The sequence below is a fragment of the Prionailurus viverrinus genome, chromosome E2, assembly GCF_022837055.1.
Source record: "Prionailurus viverrinus isolate Anna chromosome E2, UM_Priviv_1.0, whole genome shotgun sequence".
In the NCBI taxonomy this organism is placed as follows: Eukaryota; Metazoa; Chordata; class Mammalia; order Carnivora; family Felidae; genus Prionailurus; species Prionailurus viverrinus.
Genome location: NC_062575.1, coordinates 16,431,969 through 16,453,748, shown reverse-complemented (window position 1 = coordinate 16,453,748; position 21,780 = coordinate 16,431,969). Strand labels below are relative to the sequence as shown.

The following is a 21,780-nucleotide window of genomic DNA, read 5'->3' as shown; positions in this document are numbered from 1 at the left end:
TTTCTTTGTTTCACTGGTCTGTGTGATAAAATTTTGTCTCTTGACTGTTCCAGGGTGTTGTGAAAATCAGATGACAGTGGATGAAACATGGGTTTGCAGGATGGCTAGTGTTTGCCCAGTGCTTATTATTAAATCAGCAGACCCTCCAGTATTGTAAGCCCCCCTGGGGCTGCTAGGGCATGGGTCTTCCTCCTAGAGACCTGGTGCCCAGTGTGACCACCGACGCTTTCCAAGGGTTGTGTACCTTGTCTCCTTCCTGTGTCGGGTTGGGTGAAATTTGAGTTTCTTTGACTCTCTGAAAACTTAAAGGCATGCATCTTCCCAGGGTGAACATCTTTTGCTTTGTGAGGGGCCATCAATTGTCTTCCGCGACTGCTGAGATTTTTATCCTTAAAGAGTTGGATCATTTTCTTTCCCTCCCAATTGGTGATTTATAGATGGAGAGTCCAGGCCTTTTCCTTGACTGTTTATCTTTTTGGTTGGGCCCTGACAATATGCTGGCTGGGATATTCACATTGGCCAGGGTGTTCAGGGGCGAGATGCCAGTTCCAGGGCCCAGGGGCGGTTGGGGGAGGAGGGAGGCCGGAGATTCCAGTCCAAAGCTAATGGGCTGATGTCCAAGTGGAAAGTGTATTTTCATTGAGGAAGTGTAGGTATTAGTGGAGCCTGGATTACTGTGTGATTGTGCTGTCAATACTGCAGTATTGAGTCCGTGAGAGCCCGCACAATACAGGGAAACACTTAGCTCACTACTGCTGCTTATTGAGAAGCCAATAGCAATTTACTTGCTGACACTTGACATCAAATCCATTCCCAGAGGTGGAGCTCCTGCACAGTATCAGGGGAGCTCTCTCCCTTCCTGGGGCTCTCTCCTACCTTGGGGGTCTACCGGCGTGTGGCCTGCAGGGCCAGTGGCTGCCTCCCAGTTGGGGGAGGGAGAGAGGTGGGGTGGCAATGGGGGAGACAGTCTTGTTTAACTTTCATAGTCAACAAGACGTTTTCTTCTCTTCCTAATCATTTTTGTACTTGTCTTCTTTCAACAAGTGCTAAATGACCCTCTCTTCGTTCCTCCCCGGGGTGTGAATTTTCTGCATGTGGGAACTTTCTCCTCCTCTTTCCATGAAAAAGTTTGTTCCTTAAAATGGATACATGAGGAAATCATATGTGGGAGAGAGAGGCGAGGAGTGTCTCATCTCCAGGAGATGGGCGGGTGTCTGAGGGAACCGTGAAGGCTGGGAATGTGCTGTGTTGGGGGGCAGAGTTTCCTGCCCCCCTCCCCCGCCATGGAACCTAGGGCAGGGGAGCAGGGCCTCCTCATGCCCACGTTCTGGGGGCACGTGTGACTCCAGGGGTTTGGGGATTGGGCACAGCCAACATTGTTCCTTCTGTAACTACTCATGTGGAGTCTGTCTGCAAAGTGTCTGGCTGCTTGATTTACAGTGTTTTCACATGGCCAAGTCATTTAGATGCCTTTAGACCCTAAAGTCTTCTCCAAATAATCAGCTCACAAATCAGGGTAACCCGATTCTGGGAGGCAGAACCTAACACAGACAGATTTGGGGGTGACCAGTCCATAGTTCCCATTGGTTCCTTGGCCTCCCTGAATGCTGGTGTCATTTGAGTTTTGTCTCTGTGTTCCCATGCCTTGGGACCCTGTCCAAGCCATTTTTTAGTGTGTCTTACATAGGCCTGTTTGTGACCAGTACTTGGAGGTTGGGTGAAAGGAGAATCAGACTTGGTTGGGAAGGTTCGATGATCTCAAACCCAGTCACCATGGATGGTGCTATTGCCTGTGGGTGGGAGAGGGAAGGCGGAGGAGGAAGGCCTTGTCTGTGGGATATCACGAGGCTCCATGGAGACTGGCCTGAGTTCCCTGGAGTCTGCTGCCTCCAGTGTCCACCTTATTCTTCCCTTTTTCCTCCCTCCCCCTACTTTTCCCTTCCCATCCATGTAGCTCCTTCCTCAGCCAAAGACTCGGTTATTTCATTCATGTCCAGCAAAATAGAGCTGTGTGGCAGTGGGATTAGGGGGCTCTGACTATTTTACCTTTTATCCAGTGACCTTGACCGTGTCCAGAATTTGATGGAAATGTGTGGGCAGCGGCCTGTGTGTCTGTTGTTGATGGAGCACTAAACTGGGGACGGTGTTACTTGATTACGATAGTGTACATGCTTTGTTTGTAGGACAGCTTTCTCTGGGAAGAGGACAGTGCTCAAAGGAAGTCATTCTACCCTGTTTACAGGTGGGGCAGTGAAAGCTGGTGTCACCTCCAGTAAGCCTGTCCACAAGTGGAGGTGTCGCTCGAGCTTTTGTTGCTTTTTGTTAATGGTCTACCATTGGATGGGGTCACATTGCCCTTGCACCAACACCGAGGTGTATGTCGTTGCAACGTCCTTTTCCCGGTTACACCAGCTCTGAGATCGTGGGTGGTGTTAAGACTACACGAAGCGCGCCTGGTGGGTTTGAGGTCGCAGACCTACCTGAGCTCTGATTCCAGCTGGCTTCAAGATGTTCACATTAACCCTTTCCAGGCCCCAGGTTTCTGTATCACAGAGGGACCTACTTGAAGGATGCCTTAGGGGGTCCTTCTAGCTCTAGATGATCACAGGTAGGAGTCTGGAGGTGACTGGTCCTGTTTGCACAGCCAGAAGTGCTCTCATTTAAGTACAGTGACATTGCCCAATTTCTGGGAGAAGTTGATCACGTTCTGGCTGCTCCTTGGCTGGTGGTTTTGGTAGATTGAATGATGGGGGAAAGTCTCCCTTGGGAGCTGGGCTGGCTGATGACCGTTGTAAAGATGTAGAGGCCTTGGCTATGTCCAGGACAGGTTGCAGACTTAGGATCATGTGGGTACAGGCTCATATGCCTTCTAGAATTAAGGAAGGGACTTTCTGGACTTATTTTCATCTTTGACAGACTCTCCAAATTCTGTGGCCATTACTGTGGCACTAGTGGGATAGGCCTGCATTTTAGTAAAATCTGGGGAGTGTCCTACTTTGTTTATCTGATTTCTCAAGTTTCTGGGCTTTGGCCCTTTGTTTTTCCCCACATTCACAGGCTTAGTTTGGGCCCCTGTCCCCTTGTGATTGAACTCGTGCAACAGGTTCCTAAGGAATCTCTCATCCATCCATTTCTGTGCCAGAGATTGCAAAGTTGTGGCCCTATAGGCAAACCCTGGCCCATGGGTGTGTTTTGTTCAGCACAGACTATATCTTAAAGTTTATTGTTTATTTTGAGAGAGAGAACGAGTCGCGGAGAGGGGCAGAGAGAGAAAATCCCAAGCTGTCCCGTGCTGTCAGTGCAGGGCCCATTGTGGGGCTCAAACCCATGAGCCCTGAGATCATGACCTGAGCTAAAATAAAGAGTTACACTCTTAACCGACTGAGCCACCCAGGTGCCCCAGCACATAGTGTGTTGTAAAATTTGGCATATTTCAGTGTAAAAATTGGGATTGGCTGCAAAAAAAGGGGAGATTTGGCCCTTGTCGTTCTCAAGGGCAAAGGCTGTCTAGAGCAGGATAGTGGCTGCCCCTCCTTGAAGGACCATGTGCTTTTCAGGGCATGAGGGTGGGTCCCTGTCATTCCATCCCCTTGCACCTGGCCAGCTCCTTCACGGTTGTTACCTGCCTGGCACTTACAGGTCTGTGCCTTCTGTGATGACCCTGCATACTGCCACCAAAGCTCTACGTTGCCGTGGTTCTCTGTGGAGACGATTTTGCCTCCCTCCTGCACTGGAGACATTTGGCAATGTCTGGAGACTTTTGTGGTGGTCACAACTGGAGGGGGGAGATGCTAGTGACATCTGGTGGGTGGAGGCCAGGGTTGCTGGTAAACCCCCTAGAGTGCATGGGGTAGCCGCACCCCCCAGCCCTCCGCCCACGAGAACCGTACAGACCGTCCAGCCGCAAACGGCAGTAATCCTGAGGTCAAGGGATCCTGCTTCTCTTCTTTTCTTGATCAGGGGCCTGCAGTGCTTCCTTGACGGCTAGCATTTTCCCCCTGCCTGCCAGGACTTGTAAACCCTGCGGCCACGAGGCCGACTCTTCCCGCTCAGCTGGCTTACCCCGCTCAAGTTCCTGGGATCCGTGCTTTTGTCAGGGTCTGTGCTCCATGCTCCTGCTCCCCTGGGTGTCCGGCTCCTCTCCTGCCCTTGACCTTTTGTCCCATCTTTCATCAGATGTTTGGGCACACTTCCTGTGTGCCAGGCGCTGTTCTAGGTGCCGGTGATAGAAAACTCAATGCAGGTAGGGGAAAAACAGAGAAAAACCCTTGCCTTCAAGAAGCTTGCACTCCCCTCTCTCCCTCAATATGTGTAGTTAGTAAGTAAAATGCATGCTTTTACAACATGCCAAATGCTGTGGAGGAAAAACTAAGGAAAGGAAGAGGGAGTGCTGTGGAGGATGTGGTTTGCAGGTTAAGTGACGCTGTGAAGGTCGCGTGAGAAGGGTGACGTTTGAGCCAGGACTGGAGGGCCCAAGTGATGGGGAGGCTTCTGGACAGAGGGAAGAGTCCTTCAGAAACCCTGAGTGGGGGGGTGCCCGGCATGTCTGAAGAGCAGTGGGCAGCCTGCTTGGGGCGCAAGGGTGCAGATTATCCCCTGCCCTGAGCTAGGCGGCCGTTTCAAGAGGGATTGTGTCTGCAGGATGGTGTGACCAGACTGGGGGTGGACAGGCTCTCTCCAGCAGCTGTGCTGGGCTGAGAGCAGAAGCAAGGAGACTAGGAAGGGATGATTGCCCCAGCCCTGCCGGCAGTAGCTGCGGCCAGGGCCCTTGCGGAGCTGGGGTGAGAAGTGCTGTGTTAATTTCTGAGTTGTAAACTGTGTCTTGAAACAGTAGAAATTCGTTCTTTCAGTTCTGGAGGCTAGACATTGGTGTCAGCAAGACCATTGCTCCTTTTGAAGGCTCTAGGCAAGCATCCTTCCTAGCTCCCAGCGGCTGCTGGCAATCCTCGGCATTCCTTGGTGTATGGCTGAATCCCTCCAATCTCTGCCCGTCTTCCCTGTGTGTACCTTGGTGTGCCCACTCCGATTCTAAGGGCTCACCCAATTGAGCATGACCTCACCTTAACTTACTTGTACCTGCAAAGGCCCTATTTTCCACATAGGGTCATGTTCTGAGGTTCTAGGTGGACCAGAAATTTGGTGGGGGGGGGGGCACTTTAAAACCCATTCTAAGTGGTCACCCTCTGGATATATCTTGAAGGTGGGATATTGGGTGGGAGGGAAAGAAGAGTCAAGGATGCCTGAGATGACCGGAAGGGTGGGATCCTTGTGAACTTGGCAGAGCTGGCCTCCTCAGAGGCCCTCCCTCCCTTGCCCCAGAGCCACCAGCCCCACATCTTCAGTTATGACTTGTTGCACCCAGCTAAGCTCCATCGATCTTTTATTGAGTTACTGTGTGTCTACTCAATATTACTATTTAGGCCTCTGAGTTAGTCACTCAAAGATATAACTGTTTAATTCTAAACAGAAAGGAGAGGTACCATATCTGTCAGAGGAAAATTGGAAAGGAATTTAGAAGCTTCATTTTCAAAGGCCTGGAGCCTGTGTCCTTTGAAGTCATTCTCACAGGTGTTCTATAAGGTAGGCAGAGTGGGGACATGTCCTTGTCTTTAGATGAGGAAAAGTTAGAGGCTAAGTGTCTTAAGAGAATCACCTAGCAGTTGGTTTAAATCTGAATTTGACCTCCAGTAGACAGGCAAGGTACTGCTACAGACAAGTGTTAGCTGGTGGGATGGGGGTAGATTGTAGGGAGACATTGTCTACTCATCCTCCCCCGCCACCCACCTACTCACAGCCCATGATGTCTGAGAATCAGACCGAGGGAGGCCTCAGAACCACCTGCGTGCATGTTATGGGGGGCTTGACTTTTAAGGGCCTGTACAAGGGAAGGAATGGGCTACACTCCTCCTCCTGGCTTGGGCAGATGTTTCCCTATAGTTTTAAGAGTGTGTAGAGAAGAGGGACAAATTGAGTTGAGCTGCTTGGCAGGAACTCTTTCATGTATGAACCTGAACCTGCAGTCACTGCTCCTGATTAGTTTGTTGGCCTGTGTATTGACTACATTACCTAGAAGAATGTCTACAGGTCCTTATGCTACCAGAGATTCCGGTGACCAGAAAACCAGGGACTGGATTCTTGCTCTGATATTTCCTAGCTGTGTGACTTTGGGAAAACTACTTGGACTCTCTGGGGCTCACTTTTCCTTGTGGGCAAAATCGAATTGGTACTGGTACCCATCTCCCGGGTTGTCAGGAGAATGAGGCCAAGAGAGAAGGTAGAATGTTTACTACCTGCTGCCTAATTGGGCAGGTGTTAATTTGGCAGTTACGCTTAATGCTTTTGTAAGTTTCCTCCCACTTCGGCTAGATTTGAATAGAAGAAGACAGAAAAAAGACTAATGACCATGCTTGTAATTCCCTGGCCTTCCCTTAAACCAGTAAGTACTTGAGTGGAAAAATATCCAGGACACGTAGGGCATTGAGGAATCATTGAGTCGGACTCAACTCTGGAGGTCTGAACTGATCAGTTCCACTTGATTTCAGTCTCGATAACTTTATTGCCGAGTCATGGCTGACAGGCGGTGCCAAAGTCAATACGATGGGTCTGGCTGGGGCAGCTGGTTTCACAGTGGTTTGTCCCATGTGTCCTACATTTCCCATTTTCTGTGTATTTCAGAAGCTGTCCCATATGCTGAGGCCATTCTTGGCCTGTACAGGCTGTGTGGGGGTGGTTTTGCTTTCTGAATTTAAGAGGCAGACCTTTTGTTTTGAAACTTCCTGTAAGAAATCAGAACTGTATCTTGACTTTTCGATAGAATGATAGCAGTGTTAGCTCTCTCCATGGTTTCTCTGGACAATCTCCCTTTGATCTGATCTGAAATTTGATCTTGATTGCTAGGAAAGTGTTCTTCCAATGTAAAGCTTTGGTATGTGGTTCATTACATTTATTTTTGAAGAACTCTAAATGAAGTATCCTGGTATCTCGGTAGAGTAATTGGTGTTGATGCCTCGTGTACTGGTAACAGTGGCCTTTCCCACGTTCTTGGTATATCCTCTCTTTCCTTACACGCTCAGCTCCCAGACCAAGAATGTGAAGGATCCATGTGAGACGTTGCAGGGTAAAGTGGATTTTGTCTTTCAGCAATGATAAGGAGTGGTGATAGTCCATTCCCATGGAATGTCTGCAGTTCTTTTGAAAGGCTAAAGGGCTCAGTACAGGACCCAAGCAAAGTCAGAACATACATTTTTTAAAAAAGTGTATGTGCCCTGCCAGGAATGGGAGACAGCGCTCTCACTTTCCTTACCAGTAGGCTAAACAAATCAACAGTCCTAGTTGCGGGTAGATGGAAGAAGAGAGCTTGAAAAGGCTATAGAGAAAGGGCATGGGGGTGGGTAAGCCGAGCACATTATGAGATGGCCTGGAGAGAGACCAGAGAAGTCTCTTCAGGAACTGGCTCACGTTCGGGTTTGAGGAGTTGCTTCCTGTGAGTATTGAAGATTCACACTCTCCAGGTTCATGCCCATTAAAGCAGGAAAGTCTCCGCAGGAAAAAGTGGTCATGTGAGGGTACAGAGACAAGCAGTGTACAGCCACCTAGGGTTGGCTCACGTTTGGACAGGAGAGTGTTGTTCCCTCCCATCGCAGTGAGGCCGGGAGCGGTGTGGGATGATGGTGGCCTTCAGTGGGCGCATTGGTAAGGAGGGCAGATGTGTGTTCAGATGCTGTGGGAGGGTGGCAGTGTCCTGTACATCACATAACGGATGTATATGCACACACACAGACATACATGTTGGTGCCGATGGAAGATTCGGAGGCCCCTCTGGGACTTAGTGGTGTGCCTGAGGGCCATTTTCCTGGGCCTTAAAGATAAAGTGGAGTGAGCAGACATTTATTTGCTTGCTGTTGGCAGCTTCTGCAGCATTGGGCTGCTTCCCAAGATGAACTGGCCACAGGGTCTTTGCCTCAGAGAGCTCTTTGGAGACAGGATGAGAAAGTGCCAGATGTATTGCTGTTTTACTCTCCTGGCCAGTGACAGCTCTCGGGACTCCCGCATGATGCGTCTAAGGAAACGTAATTATGGGAATGTGATAGAATGGAGTGCTTTGTCTCTTGGGTGCCTGTTCTTAGAAAGCTAGGTCAAAGTCTTTGTGGGATTCGGAAGCAGGCACCGATACTAGGGCACTAGCACAACTGGATACTGAGTTCTTGAGGGTTGGCTTGAGGGAGGATAGCCTTTGAATGAGGGGATAAAGTCATTGCAGACAAGGATTGGGGAGATGGTTTGACCGCTGAGTTCAGCATTTGGAAGTTACGGAGGGGCGCCTGGGTGGCTCAGTCAGTTAAGCTTCTGACTTCAGCTCAGGTTATGATCTTGTGGCTTGTGGGTTCAAGCCCCTCATCGGGCTCTGTGCTGACAGCGCAGAGCCTGGAGTCTGCTTTGGATTCTATGTCTCCCTTGCTCTCTGCCCCTCCCCTGCCCGTTCGTGTTCTCGTTCTCTCTCTCTCTCTCTCTCTCTCTCTCTCTCTCTCAAATAAATAAACATTAAAAAAATAGTTTTGGAGACAGGCTTCAGTCTCCAAGTGAAAGAAAGACTTCAGATTCTCAAGATGAAGAGAATATGGCAGCATATACCAAACATGAGTTGATTTAGTTCAGGAGCCCCTGAAAACTTCAATTAAGAAAAATTTATTGGCCATTTTTTGCCTAAAGTCAATTTTTAAAATAAGATCAAAACCCATGAAAACATAGGTCTTCCTACCTCCCTCAGCAAAAATACTAGAATGGTCCAACTAAAATGGAGAAGTCCTTCCCAAAGGAGGCAAGAGGAGGATCTGAAGACCTGGTAATGGGGGCCGACCCAGTGGTCATGCCTATCGAGGCGTGAGCTCTGTGCAGGCAGCGGCAGGAGGCTTGGCCTGTTTGGTTCACTGCTCATCACTATCCCTAGCCTTAGGACAGTCCCTGTCATGCTGTAGCCACTCAGATATTTGAATACATGGATGGACAAGTCCCCAGACAGGCTCCAACTGTGGGGTGCTAAGACTCTGTGTGCAGAACCGTGTTTTCTAGCACCCTAGAATTAGAGAAGTCAGCTGATAGGTTGTACCACAGATCAGAAAGGCTAGGGTAGCCTTGTAGAAGAGAAGGCAGTATTTAGGTGTCAAGGCAGCTAATACCAGGGCAGGGAGCCCAGGGACGCGTGGCAGAGAAGGGTGTTGGTAAGGCTTTGATGGCTTGGCGAGGGGAAACTTTGGGATGGGGTGGTGGGGTGGGGGAGGGTTGAGAAAAAACTTGGAGTACTTTCAGATATCCCCTTTAAGTATTCCTTCTCCTATGGCCAGTGGAGGGTGTGTTCTGGGACATCTTCCCATGCTCACTTCCCTGAATAAGAAATTAAGATCCCTACTCCCCTTAATTCGAGCATGTATGTAAACCCCAATCATGTCTTAGGATTACATGCTGATTGCCAACCCAGCCCATGGCATTCCTTTGCCTTTTTTAAAGGCTCATTAAAGCAAAACGAGTCTTCAAGTAACTCTCTGGGGATATACAGCTGAACTTGGGGAGGGTCCCAAGTGAGCTTCCACTGTAATGGAGAGACTGTGCTCCAGAGCCACCCAGCTCTCACCAGGGCGTGATCCCACATCCGTGGGAGGCATGGAGAATATTCTCGGTTCACGCAGAGGTTAGAGAGTGGCTGTAAATGGACATTCATATAGAAGAAGAGGAAATTACTGTAGTCAGAGCTCTGGAGCAAGGGCTTTAAAAGAAGGCCATAAATTAGTCATAAGCACGAAGGAAGATGGGATTCTATTTCTAGGGCTCGTTTATTTTGAGGAGGGCATCAGAAGAGCCATAGGTAAAGAGAAGCTGGTCAGGTAGCATAAAGATTTTGACTCCTGGGCAGATTAGCTGCCTATTTTGCCAGAATTCACCTTCTCTGGGACTTTGAATATTCAAAATTGTACGTTTGTTAAGCAGGAGGCTGAACGAGAGCCCTTTGTGGAAGGTCAGCTTGTTTATTTTTTAACTACTTCACCCTGTTTACGATAGTGCTTTCTATGTGTACGCTGACATTGCGTGTTTAGATCCCATTGAGTGGTCCCAGTCACTCCTACCTAAAACATTATCGTATAATACTTCAAGTTGATTTTTAACGTGAGGGAGACGGTCCAGACTGGGAGCCTGTAGGCACACTGGTAGGTTGGTAGGCTTGGGAGAAGAGAAGTAGATGGGTGTGGCAGGTTCTGAGGATGGGAGGCCTGACCTGCGATTGAAAGAAAACTGTCAAGTTAGGAAGAAGACCCCAGAGGGATCCTCCTTTGCATAGTAAGTGAGAAGAATATTCTTTGCCTGGAGGCAAATGTGAAGCACCAATGCATTCATTGGCCCTGCCGCAGGACGTCCTCCCCTCTCCCCCTGGCCAGTCCTTATGTGTGATGTTCTTCAAGGCGCCATGCCTTGGTTTGGTCAACAGTGGCCTATACCTGTGTGGTTTGTAAAACCTAGTCCTGGAAAGCTGGCTCCTGCGGAGGTGTTGGGCAATTGGGGCCGGCCGGCAGCCAGCTTCTGATGTGGTTGGCTGCCTGGCTCACACCTCTTAGGTGCTGGCGAGATGGCAAGATCCAATGGCCCCAGGCTACTACGGAGGTGGGCAGGATGCCACCATCTTCCAGAGCCTTCCTCCTCTCTTTGTCTTCAGGAGTCCAATGGGCACAGGCCCTGGCTTCCCATTGCCTTAGGCCGGCTGCCATCACGGCGAGGCATTGTGCAGGCCCACCCGTGGGAGCCATTGGGCAAGGTTGGCCTGGCCTGGCTCTGTCCGTCTGATAAAAGGAGCTATGGATCTAGGGATTCTTCCCTTTAGATATTTTTTAAGGCCGAGTATCTCCTGTTAGATAAGATATACATGTTGTACACGTACGTTCTTTGTACTTTTTCTCTGTTGTTTCCATGGCTTATTGTGCATACTTGTGCATCTCAAACGTAGTAAGCTAGTGTGGGAGGCTTTTTCAGTCTACTGCTAAGAGGTCCTGCTGAGCAGTATCCACAAGCCATAACTTACTTATGGCATCGAGGACCTTTGGTTCTAATTTTTGATGACAGGGAAAGAGGGCTCAGCTGGCTCATAGAGTCTAGAGGGGAGGGTTGTGTGGACCCTAATGAGGACAACTCATCCTGAAGTTCAGGAACATTCCTGCTCCTGTGTGTTCATTGCCACACTCTTCTCTTCTCCAGAGGGGTTGAATTCATTTTCTATCGATGCTGAAATACATTGCATTGAACCTGGTGGCTTAAAACAACGTAGATTTGTTGTCTAACAGTTTTGGAGCCCAGCAGTTTGAAATCACGTTCACAAAGCTGAAGTTAAGGTGTTGCCAGGGCTCATTCCTTCTGGAAACTCTGAGGGGAGAATCTGTTTCCTTGCATTCTCTAGATTCTGGCACCCACCCATACTCCTTGGCTCACAATCACTTCCTCCGTTATACCACCTCTTGCTCCCATCATCATATCTACGTCTGTCTGACTGTTCTCTTGCATCCTTGTTATAGGGACCCTTGTAGTTACATCAGGCCCACCTGATAATTCTGTCTCAAGATCCTTTGCTTGATCCCATATGCAAAGTCTCATTTGCCAGTCTTACTGTGACACATTCACGAGTTCCGGACATTAGGACATGGACATCTTGGGTGGCTGTTGGGCAGCCCACCACAGGGGTCCTGTGGAGGAATTAGTGCAGTTGGCCTAAAAGGAAGGCCCCACGTGGGCCTGGAGTCAGGTGGCTGGGGAAACTAATGCTAAAAGCTGAACTGAGCATTCCTCTGAAAGCTTGAAGCAGTGTACCTGTTCTGGCAAAGGATTTTTCCTTGGGAAGGAGGGGAAGACTTTGAGCGGAAATTTGGTAGCCTCTCTCCTCCCCAAACCGTGCAATACTGTTTTGTTAAATTGTAATGTGGTGAGGCACCAAGAGTTGTCCTTGAGAGAGTAAGAGAGTGTTTATAAAGGATTCCCGAGGAAGAATCCAGGCATTGTAAGACTAAGAGCAAAGTTTCAGGGAAGTCTGACAGCATTTGCGAGGTCAACCACAGGGTACAGATGGGCAGCCCACGATGGTAGGTGGGATGGCGGCCTCCTCAGCGTTCCTTATATAGTCTCAGGGACAGGCTCTTACCCCCAAGAGTGACAGGTCTGTGACATGTTGTCAGAAATGGTTCCTGTGTGGCCTGGTGGTGTGTCCAGTCACTGGGTAATTTTTGGCAGCCTCAGAGGAGACCCTGTTCATAGAATGGGGATATGTTTCTAGAACCATCATGGATGCATTTTCTACCAGAAGGGATATTGTGAATGATACTTCATTCCTTGGCCAGCCCCTGGTGTTAGTCTGAACTCTGGAATTGCCCTTTTTTTGGATGACAGTAATTAAATAACATTATGGAGGCATGTGTTAGGTTCAAGGTAAGGATCTTAAAGCCACAATTTTTGGAACAAGTGTAGGTAATTCGTTGCCCAGCTCCTATCATACATGCCAGGATCTCAAAACTTGAGAGAGAAACGGTTTATAGCACATTCCTCTTTTTTTTTACATCCAGTTGCCAAGATTATGAAAAAAGAGGTTCCAAGGAGAACTTGTGGGATGGAGGTTAGTTGGTGCCCTAGGGCCTATGGCCCCTGTCGGCCACGGGCTTGCGACCCTGTCACAGTGCAGAGGGGGGCTGAGATGCTAACGTGAATGCATTGTGGAATTGAACAGGGGTATGAGGCACTCTGCCTACTATTAGTGAGATGGGGTGCTGTTGGAGAACTGACATCAAGTTCTTGGTCAGCCCTGCCTGCAAAGCATGGTTCAGAAGTCTGCTTCTTCACGTGCAATGTTTGTAAGTGGCTTTGGCGTTGGTTGTAGCTCGCATGTGCTTTGTGCTCAATGAGCTGATCGCACTTCTTTCCCTAAAGACAGTATTCAGTATTGGTGGAAGAGGCTTCCTCCTCCTTGGGCCTCCAAGGCAGCAATTGGCTTCTACTCGGTGATAGAAACCTACCCGGTGCCCCCAGGATTTATATGAATCACCCAGGGAACACCAAAAAAAAAAGGGCATCCCAACAAATTGAGTTAAAAGCCACCTTAATTCTCCTTGTGTTATCCCACATTATCTTGGGAGGTTAGCTTCTGTCTTAAAAATCTGTTGGGGGGGACTTGTGATATTAACATGTTCTGTGTTAGCCACTTGATTTGAATGCTCCTTAATTTGAGTAGAGCCTGTGTGCCGGACAGTCTGGCCTTGGAGGGGGTGGTTTCCGAAGATGGACACGGAACACATCAGCCGACTGGAGACTTCTGGCTGCCAGCTCAGTCCTTTTATGAGGTGTCCAGAGTCAGCTCCCCTGAGAGGATGAGGCTGAGATGAGGTAACCTGGTTCCGCAGGTCAGCAGGGAAGGTTCTGCCTTGGGGCGATGGGCCGAGTGCTCTGATAATGCAGCATCTCCCCTTTAATGCATCTTCAGTGTGGATTATACTATTAATTACTGCTGGACAAAAAGGGATTAGTGCAGCTGGCCTGCTTTCCCCTCTGCACTTTTACACTTCCCCTTTGCTAGGGAATGGCCAAAGGGCAATAGGCTTTCCTGTCATCTGTCTTTTGTTTCAGCAGCAGTGGCCTCCTGAACCTTCTGTGCTCACTAGGACAGGAATGAATGGGGCACCGTGCAGAGTCTTGAACTCCGTTTGGCACGTGGGCAGTCTGTGGAAGTGGGGCTGTTTCCTTCCTCAGAGTTGGGCATTCTTCGCCAGGCTGCGCAGTGTCTGAATGCCTCTTCCCAGCAGGGAGAGTAACCCTGCAGCCTTTCAGCTATCAGAATGCTTTGCAGAGTGCTCCTTTCCCAAGGGGCCGCTCCTCCATGGGTGCTTTCTGTGAATGTCCCAAGGTGCTTTGTCCCTTTAAGAGTTTCCTAAATGATCAGGTTAAGGGCAAAGGATGGTTCTGCCTTCTGCTGTGGGTCACCTATAGCCCCAGTGCGAGGGTGGGATTTTGGTAACTGGCACTGAACTCATACCTTGTAATTTGAGACCTTCTGAGTTCCTAAGCTTTACTACCCTTATCCTTGCATAGTATGGCAAAGATCTTAAGCAGTTACATTTTCTATTATGTATTATGTATGTTTTATATATTATATTAGTGATTATTTTTTTATGTCTTCCCCATATTTGGGCTAGTACACTAATTTTGCATCCATATGGAATAACATTTTTTTTTTTTAACAGGTGAGGCCTTAAGTAACAACACCTCAGTAATAATCCTCCTAGGAGTCCATAACTTGGTAGCGTTTGCAGTTACATACAGTGTAATCTGTTGTGTGCGCAGGCGTGTGGCTGTTTATTGACATCCTTCATTATATGGTAACGTAATATACAGAATTTCCCAGCTGCAGAAATTAGAAAGCGGGAAACCAATTTCTTCAACATGAATTGGAAAACTGATTGAGTTTGTTTTTTCTTTTCTTTTTTAAAAAAAGTTGACATTGCATAATTGGTGGGAAGGACAGTGGCATAATGCTTATAATCACAAGTTAATTGAGTTAGTTTGGGATTTATGTTCATTTTAAGTCATAATGGAGAAGTCTCTGACAGCGGAGATGCCTAATGTGGAACATTCCTGAAATGGGAGAGGCTAGTTGAGGGCGAACCTGGGAATTTCTCCTATCTTCTCAGCGGTACATTCGTGAATTCAGGTTTTACCACGGTAGTCTGGTGGAAACCTGATGAAACTTCATTGTTTTGGATACTTCCTTTTCCTTGAAGCTCTTTAGTTCTCTTCTGAACTAGGACATTACAGAATTAGAAATTATTTTTCCCTCCTCCCTTCTCTAGCCACAGATGTTTATCATCTTGGAGCCAAGTCTTGCTCAATGAAACTAATCTCTAAATTTCATCAAAGAAAGTATGGAAATTTACTTGGTTATATACTTACACAGTCTATCTGGGATGGGTTTAATTCCATTTATTGAGAGATGGCTTTGCTTTTTAAATTAATTTTTAAAGAGGCAATACATGCCCATAATAAAATTTTCAGAAGGTACAGAAGAGACTTCCTTTCCCTCTTTCCTGTGCAGTGTGCCCCACAATCACTCAGTTCCCCAGAATCACCTGCTGTTATATCCCTTCTAGGAGGTATATATTTGGAATAGGGCTGTCATGGCATTATAAAATACTCTTTTCACTACTTAAGTAGTGTTTTCTGCCTAAAAGATTTTTTCCCCTTTGTCAGAGTTTCTTCATCTTCTATCAGAGATGTTTTTATCCTCTTTAGAATACTTAATATTAAAAACATTAATGAAATCCAGCTACTTGGAAATTTAAAAATATTCTCCTGAATCACTTGGGGGGAAGAGGAGATGAAATTACTGTTACAGAATCACTGAGAAATACTAAGAATTCAGCATACTTAAATGTATGGGTTATTGCCAAAGTTATATTCCGGGGCACATCCATAGCTCTGAATCTTTTTGTTCTTATATAAGAATAAATGAAACTAATTGAATTAAGTCTTCAACTCAAAGTTGGAAAGAATAAAACAAGCCGAGTAAGATGTAGCTAATGCTAATGAATTAGAAAACAGGCAAAAATACTGAAGTGGTAAACCTAAGAGCTATGTATTTGGGGGGAAAAATCAAAGACATAGAGCAAAGCACCCTCATGCTTCATTAACCCAAATAAACCCACAAAACTAAAAATGAGTTGATGTGATGGAAAAAAAAGGAGTAACAGATTATAAATTCTATTTGAGGTAATTATTTTATAACATAAAAATAAAGTAATTTTGAAATATAGCAATTTTGAAAATCTCCCTTGACATGGCTGTTCTAGGGAGATGACTCAGAAGTCTGAATCTGGAAACAAGGAACTAGAGAAGCTGAACATTAGAAAAAAAATTTCCAAAAAGAACTCTGGGTGCAAGTAGTTTCATGGAGGAGTTCTTTTAAACTTTGGGGGGCAAAATAATTACCTGCTGAGTAAACTGCTTCAGAGCAGAGAAAAAGAGAACGTTCCAGTTGGTTTTTACAAAGCTAGCATAACTCTAGAAACCTAAAATCATTAGAAAGATGACACAAGAAGACTAAGGACTGAGCTCAGACAGGAATATACATGCAAAAACAACATATAAAACAGTTGTAGATTGAATTCAGTGGCATTTTGAAAGAATTATGACCACATAGGATTTATCCCTGAATTGTAAGAAGGTCTGTTATTCGGTACATCACCTACGTAGAACAAAGAAGAAAAACACTGTATCTATATGTGTGTGTGTATACATACATACATACATACATACATACATACATGTAGACAGAGTGGGTCAGACAGAGATAGAGACACTTGCTAAATTTCTACTCTTATTTCTAGTTTGCTTAGATTTAAAAAAATAAAAAACAAACCTGTGAAGAGATTGCATTAATTTGATGAAGAAATCAGCAGCCCCAACCCTCCCAGCTAGAAACTTACTGATGAACCAGAAGAGGCAGCAGAATGAAATTGGGAACAAAACATGGATTGCCCAGTGTACTCATTTCTTTTTTCCTGCCTTATTGAATTGGCCAGAACTTAAAAACCGAAGTCAGATCATGGTTAAAAAGAAACAAAAATCATTTTCACATGTCGTTGTCTTCCTAGAATACCCATTACACACTTAAATGGAATTAAACATAGAGTTCAGTTACAAAATAAAATTTCAGAAATCACTAGCTTTCTCACATAGCAGGAAAACTCAGAAGATATTACAGAGCCCACTCAATGGAATGGAATCAAATAGAAACGTGTTCGGTAAAGGTAGCATTTCAAATCAGAGGAATTAAAATAATAAAAATTCACTTTTTTCAGTATTTCTGAGTGATAAGCATTATGATCAACACTTTCACATGAACTTAGGTCACTGGATGTGGTAGACACCACGAATGGTTCCATTCTCTCAGGTTCAGAAAGTTGAAGTAAGTTGCCCACAGTCCCTCAGACTTGAGCACTGGTCTGACTGACAGCAAAACCAGTGGTCTCTGACATTATGCTTTACCACCTGTAGTACTATGCAGTATTGTACATGATGCAACAAATTGTTGGAGCATAGTTAGCTAACCAAGTAGGGGGAAAAGTTAAGTTCAAGCCATTCCCCACAGCATACATTACCATAAATCCCAGAGAAATTTAGGTAAAAGGAAAACTGAAATCAAGAAAGGGCTACCAGAAAGTATAGGTTAATACTACTCTTAATATGGGACAGGGAGGGATATTAGGCCTAATTCTTCTAGTGAAAAAATTGTAAAACAGAAAAGATTGATTTACTACATTGAAAAAATTCTGTATCCTGGGCACTAAACACAAAATTTTAAAGGCATTTGACAAATTGGGAAAAGATGTTGAAAGCACATATATTTGACAGAGTGTGTCCTAAAAATGTTCAATATAGAAAGAGTCTTAGAATCAATGGTAGACAAAGATAGCAGAAAACGAGCAAAGAATATTAATGGGTAACTCCTAGGAAGGATAAATTCAGATTGCCCATTCCATTCGAAGGGTCCACTGGAGAGCTCCTTGTTTTAACTTAGTTGATTGCTAGAGAGATCAAGCTTTTTGTGTGTTTTTCAATGAAGAATTCGTTATAAAGCAAATACCGTGTTACGGCAAAGGGGTGCACACTTTCTGCAGAGTAGTTTGGTAGTATGGGTTAAGAAGCTTTAAAATAAAGTGTGTTGGGGCGCCTGGGTGGCGCAGTCGGTTAAGCGTCTGACTTCAGCCAGGTCACGATCTCGCGGTCCGTGAGTTCGAGCCCCGCGTCAGGCTCTGGACTGATGGCTCAGAGCCTGGAGCCTGTTTCCGATTCTGTGTCTCCCTCTCTCTCTGCCCCTCCCCCGTTCATGCTCTGTCTCTCTCTGTCCCAAAAATAAATAAACGTTGAAAAAAAAATTAAAAAAAAAAAAAAAATAAAGTGTGTTTAAATTTGTGGGTTTTCTCACCATAAACTTCTGATTCTCCTTACTCTGTCCTGCCTTTCCTTTTTTACCTTAGCCTATGTTACCTAATAAAATACTACGTAATTTAACCTCTAATATCTTGATTGTCTCCCCTGCTAGAATAAGTTTCACAAGGGCAGGGGTTTTTGCGTTTTCGCTAATTGTTCACTAATCTCTAGAGTAGGGCTGGTAACACAGCACCTTCATTTATAGTAAAGAAATCATCTGTTGTGCAAAAGAAATTTATAAATAAGAGCTTTATTATAGGCATTTATAACAGTGAAAATTGGAAACCATCTAAACCTCTCACAGGGGATTGATTTAAGCTGTGGTGCATCCATATGGCAGATTCTTATGTGGCTATTTAAAACTCCTGTCTCCTGGTTATGATGTGGGAAAACAGTGATGTTAAATTAAAGGAGGCTGTGTGCACCATAGAACTTCAGTTTAATTTTTAAAATACAGGTGGCTAAAGAATTCATATAACAGAGGATTAACCGAGTGGTTATTTCCAGGTGGCAGAAGTCAGGCCACTGTTAATGTTGTGTTTTCTGAACTCTGAATAGTGAATGTCTGTTACATCCATAATAAAAGTTGGTGAGAGTGTAGCATCACTTGAATAGCTCTGGTCTGTGGCCATGTCTGGAAGACTTCAGGAGATTATTCAATCTCAGGGATTAGCAAGAGCCGAATTAAAAAAAAAAATCAGCAAGAATGCTTCAGAAAATGTCCTTAGGTTACGTCGTCTTAAATATTTATGATCTTTACTGTAAGTGTCCAGAGTCTATGTGTGTGTGTACACATAATGGAAGTGTTGGTCAGTGATGTGCAAGCTTGTGGAATCCTGGAGATGTGAGAACACCTCTTCCCAGTGTAGATTTCTTGATGGAAACGCTGAGTGCTCTTCCTGGTAGGTCATAGAATTTGAGAATAAACTCAGGTTGTGCCTCAGCAAAAGCTGGGAACCAGGATTTTCCATTCTCAGATTAACCAAGAGGCACACTCTACTGCGTGTGACCCATCCTTGTGTGGAAGGACTTAGGCGGACAGGTGTAGGATAAGGTGCCAAGTTAGAGGGTGAAATGCAAGGGGATGACGACCCGCTGCAGGACGTTAATCAGCAGCGTTGTGCCAAAAAGAAGGTCGGACTTACTGAGGGGATTTTCGTGCCAAAAAGAAGGTCGGACTTACTGAGGGGATTTTCTTGGCCAGCAAATCAGAAGTATGTTCAGCATGCTTGGGCTGAAATTTCCCAGATCCCTAGAGTCATGTGGCATCTTGGCCAGCATTTAAATTCTGTCTCTGCTGCTTTCGGACTACGGCCCTCAGTTTCTTTTTCCGTAAAAGGGGGAAGTTAGACTAGATGGTATCCCAGCTCTCCTTTCAGGTTTGACTTTTTTTCTAAAGGAATCTGATGTCTTTTTATTTTAAGGGATGCATTTTATTTTATTTTCAAAGTTTACTTATTTATTAAGTAATCTCTACACCCACCATGGGCTCGAACTCACGACTCCGAGATGAAGAGTCACATGCTCTTCTGACTGAGCCAGGTAGGCGCCCCATTAGGGCATGCATTTCACATGGCTCTGTGTTATCTGTGGTGATGCAGAAGCCCAGGGAGTAGGGTCACTTCATAGCTCTGTGAACCAAAACCTAAGCTGGATAGCTGAAGTCACATGGTGGGGGAAAAGCAGCTGTGATGGGTGTGTCTGGACTCAGCCTCAGCAAGAATCCCAGCCCTGCCTCTGACTGGCCCAAACCTTCTCCTTTTCATTTGTGAAACGGAGGGGGAAGTGTTAGTTTTCCCTTGCTGCATGACACATTATCCCTAAATGTAGTGGCTTAGTACGGCAGACGTTTATTATCCCACAGTTTCTGTGGGTCAGGAATCTGGATGTGACTTCGCTGGGCCCTTTGTCTCAGGATCTGTCATGAGGGCCTTGGCCAGGGCTGCACTCTGACCCAAGGGCTCGGCTGGGGAAGGACCTGATCTGAACTCATTCACACGGTCACGGTTGGCAGGGTTCAGTCCCTCCAGGACTGCGGGATTGAGGGCCTCTGCACCTTGTTGGCAGGACGCTGCCTTTAGTTTCTTGCCACGAGGGCTTCTCCTTAGAGCAAGCAGCACACAATATGGCATGTAGCCTCTGTGAGGCACAGGGGGACAGGGTGCAGAAAACAGAGACTTAGTGTCTTTGTAGCCTCCTCTCAGAAGTGACCTGTTCTATTCGTAGCCTCTGAGTTAGAAGTGAGTCACTGTGCAGAGCTCACGCTGAAGGGGAGGGGTTATTACACCCCCCTGTGAACACCAGGAGGTGGAGTCAGAGGGGCCTGCCCATCAGGGTTGGTAAGGAGCGAGAGAGGAGGTGGTTTGTTAGTGTTGGGAACCTTCTAGATGCTCCGTGTTAGCTCTTACCCCCCTGCCTTCCCCTGGTTACAGCTGCTTTGCTTAAGGATGGTCTGTGGGGTGAAGATTCCAGGAGTGGGTGGAGGTGTGTGTGTGTGGGGGGGGTCTCACTGCCTGATCTGATTGTCCATTCACTGTCTTACACACTTAAGCCTGGAAGTGCGTGTTGGCTGGCCCGTTAGACTCCAGCTCCTCGCCCGTGTCTGCTGGGTGTGGTGTGTCTAGCGTAACTTGAGAGGGAAATGGGCGTTTGGCTGATGACAACGTCCAGTGAGTGTTTCCGTGGGTCGGACAGCTATTTAGGGAGACGCCCGGGAGCTCTTTGGGAGCCGGCGGGTTGAAACCGCACAGCCTCCTGAAGTTGCCCCCTTTGGTTTCTGAACGCCACCACCTGTACCTGGAGGTGTGCCTGGTGCAGCCTCTGGTTGGGGACACTCCGGTGGATAGAGCTGGGTGCCAGACATTGCCACAACCCTCGGAAATGAGTAAGAAAAAAACTGAAAGCAGCGACCTCCCCGTAGAACAAGCCGAGCTTTGTGCAGAACAGGCTCCAAATATGAAAAGACCATTGTTCCCGGATGGCTTTTTAATTAATGCTCACCACTCACACCCATCAGCCCGCCAAGAAGAGCCGCCTCCTTCCTTCCTCTCTCCGCTTGCTCTCTTCGCCTCCTGCTCCTCTCCCTCTTGCCTTGGGGACAGATCGAGGGACCCTCGGGGATGGGAGGGTGCCAGGAAACAGTGTTGACTGGCCAGCCGTCTCCGTGTGGGGAGCCCTTCACCTGCTGGGGAGTGGGCTTCTGCATTTGCAGGCTCAAGAGCCAGGCCTCTGCCCTGGGCGGGCAGGGGCGGCTCTTGGAGCAAATCCTGTCCTCAGCCCGTCGTTCTTCCTCACGGGCGATGTGTGCACTTTGTCTTGCCTATGCCAGAATTATGAACTGCTTTCTGTGCCTTTTAGTTTCCTCTTGGATGTACTCCTCTTCGAGCTCAAACCGGATGGATGAGCTTACAAGCGGTACCTGGTTTTCTAGTGTCCTCTAGACCAAATCTTGTGCTCCTCTGGATGGGGCCGATGTAACCACAGGGAGAGGGGCTGACGTGAGAGCTGCCGCCTGGGTGATGTGTCTGGTGGGTTCAGCGGGACCCTGTCCTGGCACGGGAGGCGTGCTGCCCCACACCTGACTCATATCACGTGTGCTGTTCTTGCACAATGGGGGTCTTGCGAGGGCCTAGTGCTCAGGACAGACGCACCCTCCCTGAGCTGTGGTACATCAAGTGCCCCTCCTGCCAGATCGAGGCTGAGAGTTTTCTGGTTAACTGCTGCTGAGAACATGGCCTCAACATTTTTTCCTCCATGGAAAAATTTTTCTTCCGTTTA

The 21,780-nt window shown here is 46.9% G+C and overlaps 1 protein-coding gene across 5 annotated transcripts in view; it reads left to right on the top strand.

The window, feature by feature from the left end:
• Window positions 1–21,780, top strand: part of ZFHX3 (zinc finger homeobox 3) — a 249,841-nt gene that overhangs the window by 31,787 nt on the left and 196,274 nt on the right. Inside the window, exon 1 of one of the 5 annotated variants that reach the window (XM_047835198.1) lies at window positions 20,775–20,887. The exons of the other annotated variants lie outside the window; for them this stretch is intronic. The gene's annotated coding sequence lies outside the window, so the exon portion shown is untranslated. Of the gene's footprint in view, window positions 1–20,774; window positions 20,888–21,780 lie in introns of those variants that run through there. 5 annotated transcript variants of the gene reach the window in all.